This window comes from Rhincodon typus, chromosome 31 (assembly GCF_021869965.1).
Source record: "Rhincodon typus isolate 14 chromosome 31, sRhiTyp1.1, whole genome shotgun sequence".
NCBI classification, from domain to species: domain Eukaryota; kingdom Metazoa; phylum Chordata; class Chondrichthyes; order Orectolobiformes; family Rhincodontidae; genus Rhincodon; species Rhincodon typus.
In genome coordinates this window covers 21,119,942-21,127,757 of record NC_063362.1, presented here as the reverse complement: position 1 = coordinate 21,127,757, position 7,816 = coordinate 21,119,942, and the positions used below count along the sequence as shown (strand labels likewise).

The following is a 7,816-nucleotide window of genomic DNA, read 5'->3' as shown; positions in this document are numbered from 1 at the left end:
CATCATAGGAGCAGGAAGGCTGATATTTCGGGCCTAGACCCTTCATCAACGTCAGCTTTCCTGCTTCTACGATGCTGCTTGGCCTGCTGTGTTCATCCAGCTCTACACCTTGTTATCTCTTAGTCTTAAGTGGCACTGTCTTAAAGGTGTGAATTTGATTGAATTCTGTCCCGTAACAACAAGCTCCAGCAGGAGTTAACTGAGGGCCAATTCTCACAAGTTTGATCTTGGCAGTTGCTGGCCACAATTGCTAGAAGTAATTGTGCTTGGATATCAAGATGCAACTTGGAGATTTTCCACAGCCTAATTAATGGAGGCTTCAGCAATCCTGATCTAGCAAACAATTGGTGACTCTGTTCAAGTGTCTTCTAACAAGGGGTGGGTGATGCAAGTGTCTGGGAGAGAGGAATACATGGGTAATGCTCTCCTGCTACTTACTTCTAGCAGTGCTGAAGAGGGAGGAATAAAGCTGAAACTTTTCACTTTGCACTCATCAGAACAAACACAAGGATGCCAAATTTCAAACAATCACAACAATTTATACTATAGGAGAAAAAGCTATTGATTCTTTGATAAGTCCTGATCAAAGCAACTCCCCACTTCCCCTTTACCTGTAGTATCTCTTGTGATATTTGGTTACTCTAACTCATGTCTTTCCAGGTTCTCAAACCGTTCTTGCTCCTTGTATCCTTCACTGTTCCTTTCCTCGATTCTACAATCCAGACCATTTTAAAATCCAAGAGGAGCTCATCAATTACCATTTTCTTTTCAATGTGGTGCTTTTCTGGTCCTTTACCATACATTTCATGACATCATTCAACATTCTTGAGGGCAAGTCCAGAAGCAGGTTGATTTATTTTCAACAATGCAATTCCCCAGAAAAAGGGAGAGGAACAACAGCTCAGAGTTTGTGTGAGAGAAAACGTGCGCAGGAGAGAATTGTGCAAGTTAGGACGTGTGTAAGTAAATATGTGAGATTGTGAACTCATGTGCTAGGGTACCTAAAGGCACATGAATAAATGATACTAGAAGGTTGTGAGAGACAGTGTTAATGTGTGGGTGAATGCAGATTTATGAATCAGAATATTTAAGAGAGCATGGAACAGAGTGTGTGAGCGCGAGTGGGAGGCATGTGTGAGGAATCCGCACTTATAAGGAATTTGTCAGAACATGATGGAGTTAGTGAGTGAGAAAGTGTGTGAGAAAGGATGACAGAGTGATATTTCTACATTCACAAATTTTATTCACTTTCATGTGATTTTTGGCATTAGCTAAAAATTAAGTGCAAATAACACACGACTGCACAGATCAAATTATTTTCACTTCTGGACATGCATTTTTACAAAAATATATTCTATTCATCAAATATGTGTATAAAATATTTCAAAGTGAACATTACAGAAAATACAATAAAATACTATCTTCCACAATTGAGCACTTTACACTGTTAGATCCATCAGTTCAATTCCAAGATTGTGACATTATCTAAATATGACATTAATTACACACATTCCATTACAAGCAAATAGCCTGAGAGGATCTCAGGACTTATCAAAGAATCAATAGCTTTTTCTCCTATAGTATAAATTGTTGTGATTGTTTGAAATTTGGCATCCTTGTGTTTGTTCTGATGAGTGCAAAGTGAAAAGTTTCAGCTTTATTCCTCCCTCTTCAGCACTGCTAGAAGTAAGTAGCAGGAGAGCATTACCCATGTATTCCGCTCTCCCAGACACTTGCATCAGCCACCCCTTGTCTAGTGTACTGATGGACAAAGGATACTTTCCTGAGGGTGAGGCATAATGTCACAGTAAATAAGTCGATGAGTTTTTCCCTTTAACCGATTCATGCTGCAGTGAGACAATGAGGCAGTTGATCTGATTAGTCCCTTGGGTAAAGGACTCTGCTGTTGCCCTGGAGGATTTTACAGCCATTCTTCCTATCCTGTCTTAGCTGTTGAGCTTTAGGATGTGATGTGGAGATGTGAGTTCAGGGCTACAGTCTTAGACGATGGATTGCATACCTCATTCGCAGTCTCCTAGATAATTATAACACTCACCAGCAGACTTAAAATCTTGGGTTGTTTTTTCTTTGTGTCATCCTGTATTTTGCAATGATTCTATTCGGCCTTATCAAACATACAGATGATCATGATGCTGAGTAACTCTGAGTAACGTTTTACTGACAGAGTGTGAAAGTGACTAATTGCACAAGCCCCCCCAACATACTGAAGCATTGTAGAACATGGATTGACTCCCTCTCATCTATTAAACTGCAGGGAGAAACCTTCCATTGGATTCCAATTTGGATGGACATCTTGTTATAATCTAAATGAAATAATTCTTTTATTCTCCCTACCTCCCAGGATGATCAGTAGTGCAACAAGTAAATGCATGTGACCATTTGGGGCTACATCATTTTTCAGGAATAATCTAAGTGGAAAATTCATGGGTTTGACTTGAGTTCAGCCTTATTTGTAGACTTTTAAAAAAGTGCACATTATTGACAGTAACATCTAAGTTCTAGTTGAAAGCACACTTGTGTAGGTGCCTGGATTTGTTCTGATCCCTGTGAGTTGATACTAAATAGCAGAGAGATGCCTGTCTCCTCACACAGGCCTCAACAGGCAGACAACAGATTACCTTCTGTTATCTGGGTACAAGCCAAGCTCTTCACCTCACCACACAACAAAAAGGAAGAGCCACGCAGATCTGTCAGAACAGATAGCAGCAATGTGGATGTGGCTGACTTCACAGAGCAGCTGGGAACTCTCATGGAAGGTCCCAGTTTCAAGGAAGTCCCAGTGGTGCCACAGTCACAAGCAGTCACTCCAATGCAGCAGCTTCTGAAAGGTTGTCCCGGAGGCGTGTCACAATGACGTGCAGCTACGTTTAGAATTTAAAGTCAGGTAACTTCACTCCTGTGAAGACTCTTGCTACATTAAAGATGCTAATTAAGTTGAAAATCATTTTTTTTATTATGAACACAATAAACAGAAGAAACTTGCATGGATTTTATTTTCTATCTGCCTCCCCCTGTCTCCCTATTTATTTCAGAACCCCCTTCCCCTCCCCCATTTCTGAAAAGAAGGGTCTAGGCCCGAAACGTCAGCTTTCCTGCTCCTCTGATGCTGCTTGGCCTGCTGTGTTCATCCAGCTCTACACCTTGTTATCTCAGATTCTCCAGCATCTGCAGTTCCTACTATCTCTGTAACGGAGATTATTTTGTTGCGTGCATTGTCACTTTCTGGCTGTCTAAAAGTTGCAAGAGTTTGGACAATGGGGTGGTAGAAACTGTAGATTCATCTAAAATTTTGGGATGCCTCATGGAAGCTTGCAATCTGACAATGATTCTATGTTTATTTTGAAGTGATTCTCATTCAGTTTCCTCTGGTTCAATGGGTAGATGGCTGTATACTAGCCATGCAGGTTGTAAAGCTCCCAGTTCCATTTCCGGTCTGTGGTCAGTTGAAAAGCGAGTGATAGTTACTGCAAAGATAGGGAGAAAGTTAGCCGGACTCCCACTTCTGCTCACTCTAAGGTGACTGCTCCTGGAAAGAGGAGGTGAGACAAGGTTCAGGCTAGGGTCAGACTCAGAGTGATTCCATTTGATAACATGTTCTCCTGACAGTTATTATGTGGCTCCATGTGTGAAGAGTCCTGATTTAGGTCCAGTGCCAGAGAGAATTAAAATTCTCATCGTCATATTCAAGACTCTTCCCTACCAACTGTGTAAACTTCCTCCAGCCCTACAAACTGCCCAAAACCTGGATTGCTCTGGAATCTTAACACATCCCCCAAACTCTACACAACATAGTTGGTGGCTGCATCTTCAATTCTCTAGGGCCTTGGCATTTCTCACCAATCTGCTCTATCTTTAAAACGGTGAAATCCTCTTCTCCCCGAGGGATGCTGATCTTGGAGGCAGGAAAGGCACTTCACAGGGTGCATACACAAACCTCACCATTTTCCCTGCCTTCACTGGATTAAATCCTGGGCGGGAGAGCTTGTGGTGATGTCCCGGACTCACTATCAATCAATGCCTTACATGGCTATTGAGCAACCAATCCAGGGCCTCAGGCTGTCGTCACTGTGAGTAACCTAATTGCTAATGGGCCTGTCATTGTGCAGTGTTCACAAGAGCTACTAACCTTGGGGCTCTGCATCACTTGGTGCTTTGGGGAAAGTCCCTCAATCAAAGAGTGTCAGTCCCTGATCAAAGAACTAATCATTGGGAAGGAGTAGACCCAGTGGGAGCACCCTAGCTCCCAATGCCACCCCTGCCCTCAGCCCCACCTCTCCCTCGTGACCACAACCTCCTGAGAATCACCCCTCCACACACATCATGTTGCTTTTTCTTGGATCCTCGCCAATCCTGGGATTGTGGGGATGCTCTTCCAGCCAGAGGCATTGGGCTCCAATGGAAGAGCTGCCAGGCTCTGATTGACCGGAAACTCTTCCCCACGGCCGAAACTCTTAATTCCAAGGGAAAGCCGACAGGTGGCCTCACTGCTGCCGGATTGGTGTGTGGTTTGTTGGGAGGGGCAATATATGTATCTTGTGACTCTTCAGCCACAGACGAGACCCCCAACGCCTCAACAACATTCCACCCCACATCTTCGCTCAAGCTTTTACTAACCCATTGACTAATATCTCCTTCTTTAGCTTGGTGTCAGTTTATGTCTGGATACATTCCAGGGAATCTTTTCAAGATGTTTTCCTGCATTAAAGATGCTAATTAAAACAACTAGTTTTCAATGTTGAGAACACAGAATACAGAGACAATCAGAGAAACAAGTACAGATTTGACTTTGTACAAGCCAAAAGGGTCTAGGCCCGAAATGTCAGCTTTCCTGCTCCTGTGATGCTCCTTGGCCTGCTGTGTTCTTCCAGCTCTACACCTTGTTATCATTGAGTATAGGAGTTGGGAGGTCATGTTACAGCTGTACAGGACATTGGTAAAGACACTTTTAGAATACTGCGTGCAATTCTGCTATAGGAAATATGCGGTTAAACGTGAAAGGGTGTAGAAAAGATTTACAAGGATGTTGCCAGGGTTGGAGGGTTTGAGCTATAGGGAGAGGCTGAATAGACTGGGGCTATTTTCCCAGGAGTGTCAGAGGCTGAGGGGTGATCTTATAGTCATTTATAAAATCATGAGGGGCATGGATAGGGTGCATAGCCAAGGTCTTTTCCCCAGTATGGGAAAAATTAGTCCAAAACTAGAGGGCATAGGTTTAAGGTGAGAGGGGAAAGATTTAAAAGGGACCTAAGGGGCAACTTTTTCACGCAGAGGGTGGTGCATGTATAGAATGAGCTGCCAGAGGAAGTGGAGGAGGATGGTACAATTACAACATTTGAAAGCATCCGGATGTGTATATGAATAGGAAGGGTTTAGTAGGGATATGGCCCAAATGCTGGCAAATGGGACTAGATTAATTTAGGATATCTGGTTGGCATGGATGAGTTGGACTGAAGGGTCTGTTTCTGTGCTGTACAGCTCCATGACTTTAAGTCCCTAATTTACAAGAAGATTCTGCTCATCCTTTGCAGATTATTCATGCTCATAAAGGTTAGGAGATGGTTCAGAGTTCCATGGACACCAGAAGATTTTTTAAGCAAAAGCAGAAAAAGCATTACCCTTCAAAGACTGGCTGATGAATGCCAGCGCAATAGACTTCATTCCCATAAGGAACTGGAGTAAATGATGACGTTCTGTTCATTCAAAGTCTATTTTTACATTACTCCCTTCTGAGATAGGCAAATTTGCAAATTCTCTACAAAAAGGGGCACTGAGCCATGACTGGTAGATCGTATAGCCTTAGCCACATGTGCTTATAGAGGTTTTGCTCTGCAATTTCTAATACTTTGCTTTCTTCTCTTATTAAGTACATAGACTAAATGCATCTCAATCAATTAGTCACTGTGGCAATTCCTCTCTGCTCACATCAGTGGCAGCTGAGCTCATAGGCTTGGGGTGACCTGACAAAGGTTTTGGAAGAATGGCTATAGAGAGAATGTACAGTGTGCGAGGGCCCAGGTGTATGTTGTACAGTGTGCGATGGTCTGGGTGACAGTGAGAGAGAGAAAGAGAATGTACAGTGTGCGAGGGCCCAGGTGTATGTTGTACAGTGTGCGATGGTCTGGGTGACAGTGAGAAAGAGAAAGAGCATGAGGAGGGGCCATCGAAAAAAGACAGTCTCCAAGAAGTTCAACAGCAAACTCAAAAGAAACATCTTTAGCCAATGAGTGGTGATAACGTGAAACTTGCTACCACAGCAAATGGTTGAAACAAATATTGTAGGTGTAATTAAGGGGAAGGAAGACAAACAGTTGAAAAAGAAAGGAATAAAAAGGAATGTGTAGGTAAATTGAAATGAGGATAGAGGGAAGGGAATTCAAGTGGAATATAAACACCACAATGGGCTGATTAGGCAGAATGGCCTATTTCTATGCCATTATATCCTCCATAATCCCATTTAAACCCAAAATATAGAGAAAAATATCAACAAATTGTGGATGGTAAAATGATTGTATCAAGGATCCCTCTCACCTTTACAGTTCTCTGAAGAAGGTTCTTGATCTCAGATCCCATTTGGTTGTGGTGCATGGATTAAATTCCACAGGGACCATCACCCAATCGATCATCATCCAACATTTAACTGCTGCAGGAATCACTGTACTCAGTGAAGAGAAATAAAGCTGATCCTTTCTTATAGCCCAGAGCTATTGAAGCCAATTCTGGCGACTGCTGCCGAACCCAATGGTGAACATCGGGATCAATTCAGGAATGGTTTTAACCTGTCAGTCTGTATCACTGGGAACCAGGCCAGATGGTAGAAAATTCAACAAACCACTGGGGAGCTTTGCTTGACCTTCAGTACTCTGTTCCTGTGAAGAGACTGAGCCTGTGCAGACCTGCCTGAAACGTAGGCTGTGAATCTGACAGCTGCACCACACCTGACACAACACATTCCTGGCAGAATTTGCCGCTCCTGCTCCATTTTGTACTGAGCACTGGTTAAGCACTGTGATTTCCAACTGGCTGACAGCAACAACCATATTCATTGCAAAACAAACTCTCACATTCCCACTCTATTCTATATCTTGTCTACAAATTGCAGCACCCAAGAATCAATCAATCTGATGTATCAACAATTCCCACCATACCAAAGGGGCAAAGATATAACTTCCAGATAGCTGATCGGAACCTGATACGGACTATGACAAGAGACTGTAATACTGACTGGATCCAGCTCCAGTGATGATCATTCAATCACTATAAAATACATACAGACACTCACATGATAGAACACTGTACAACACACATTCGGACGCTCACATACTCTACAACACATGCCCAGACCCTCGCACATTATACAACAGATGCCTGGACTCTCACACTGCTCAACACTGACCTGGACACTCACACGCTCTATAACACTCACAGGACCCTCGCATACTGCACAACACTGACCCAGATTCTCACATACTGTATGACACACCCAGACCCTCGCACACTGTACAACACACACCCACACCCTACACACTCTACAACACACACCCGGACCCTCGCACACTCTACCGCACACACCCGGACCCTCGCACACTCTACCGCACACACCAGGACACCCGCACACTCTACAACACACACCCGGACCCTCGCACACTCTACCACAAACACCCGGACAGCCGCACACTCTACAGCACACACCCGGACCCTCTCACACTCTACAACACACACCAGGACACCCGCACACTCTACAACACACACCCGGACCCTCGCACACTACCGCACACACCCGGACCCTTGCACACTC

The 7,816-nt window shown here is 43.7% G+C and overlaps 1 protein-coding gene across 1 annotated transcript in view; it reads right to left on the bottom strand.

Moving 5' to 3' along the window:
* LOC109911915 (rho guanine nucleotide exchange factor 19-like) overlaps positions 1 to 6,825 on the bottom strand; it is an 85,135-nt gene extending 78,310 nt beyond the window's left edge. The window contains exon 1 of the mRNA XM_048615237.1: positions 6,550 to 6,825. The gene's annotated coding sequence lies outside the window, so the exon portion shown is untranslated. The remainder of the gene's footprint in view (positions 1 to 6,549) is intronic.
* Between the last annotated feature and the right edge of the window lie 991 nt (positions 6,826 to 7,816).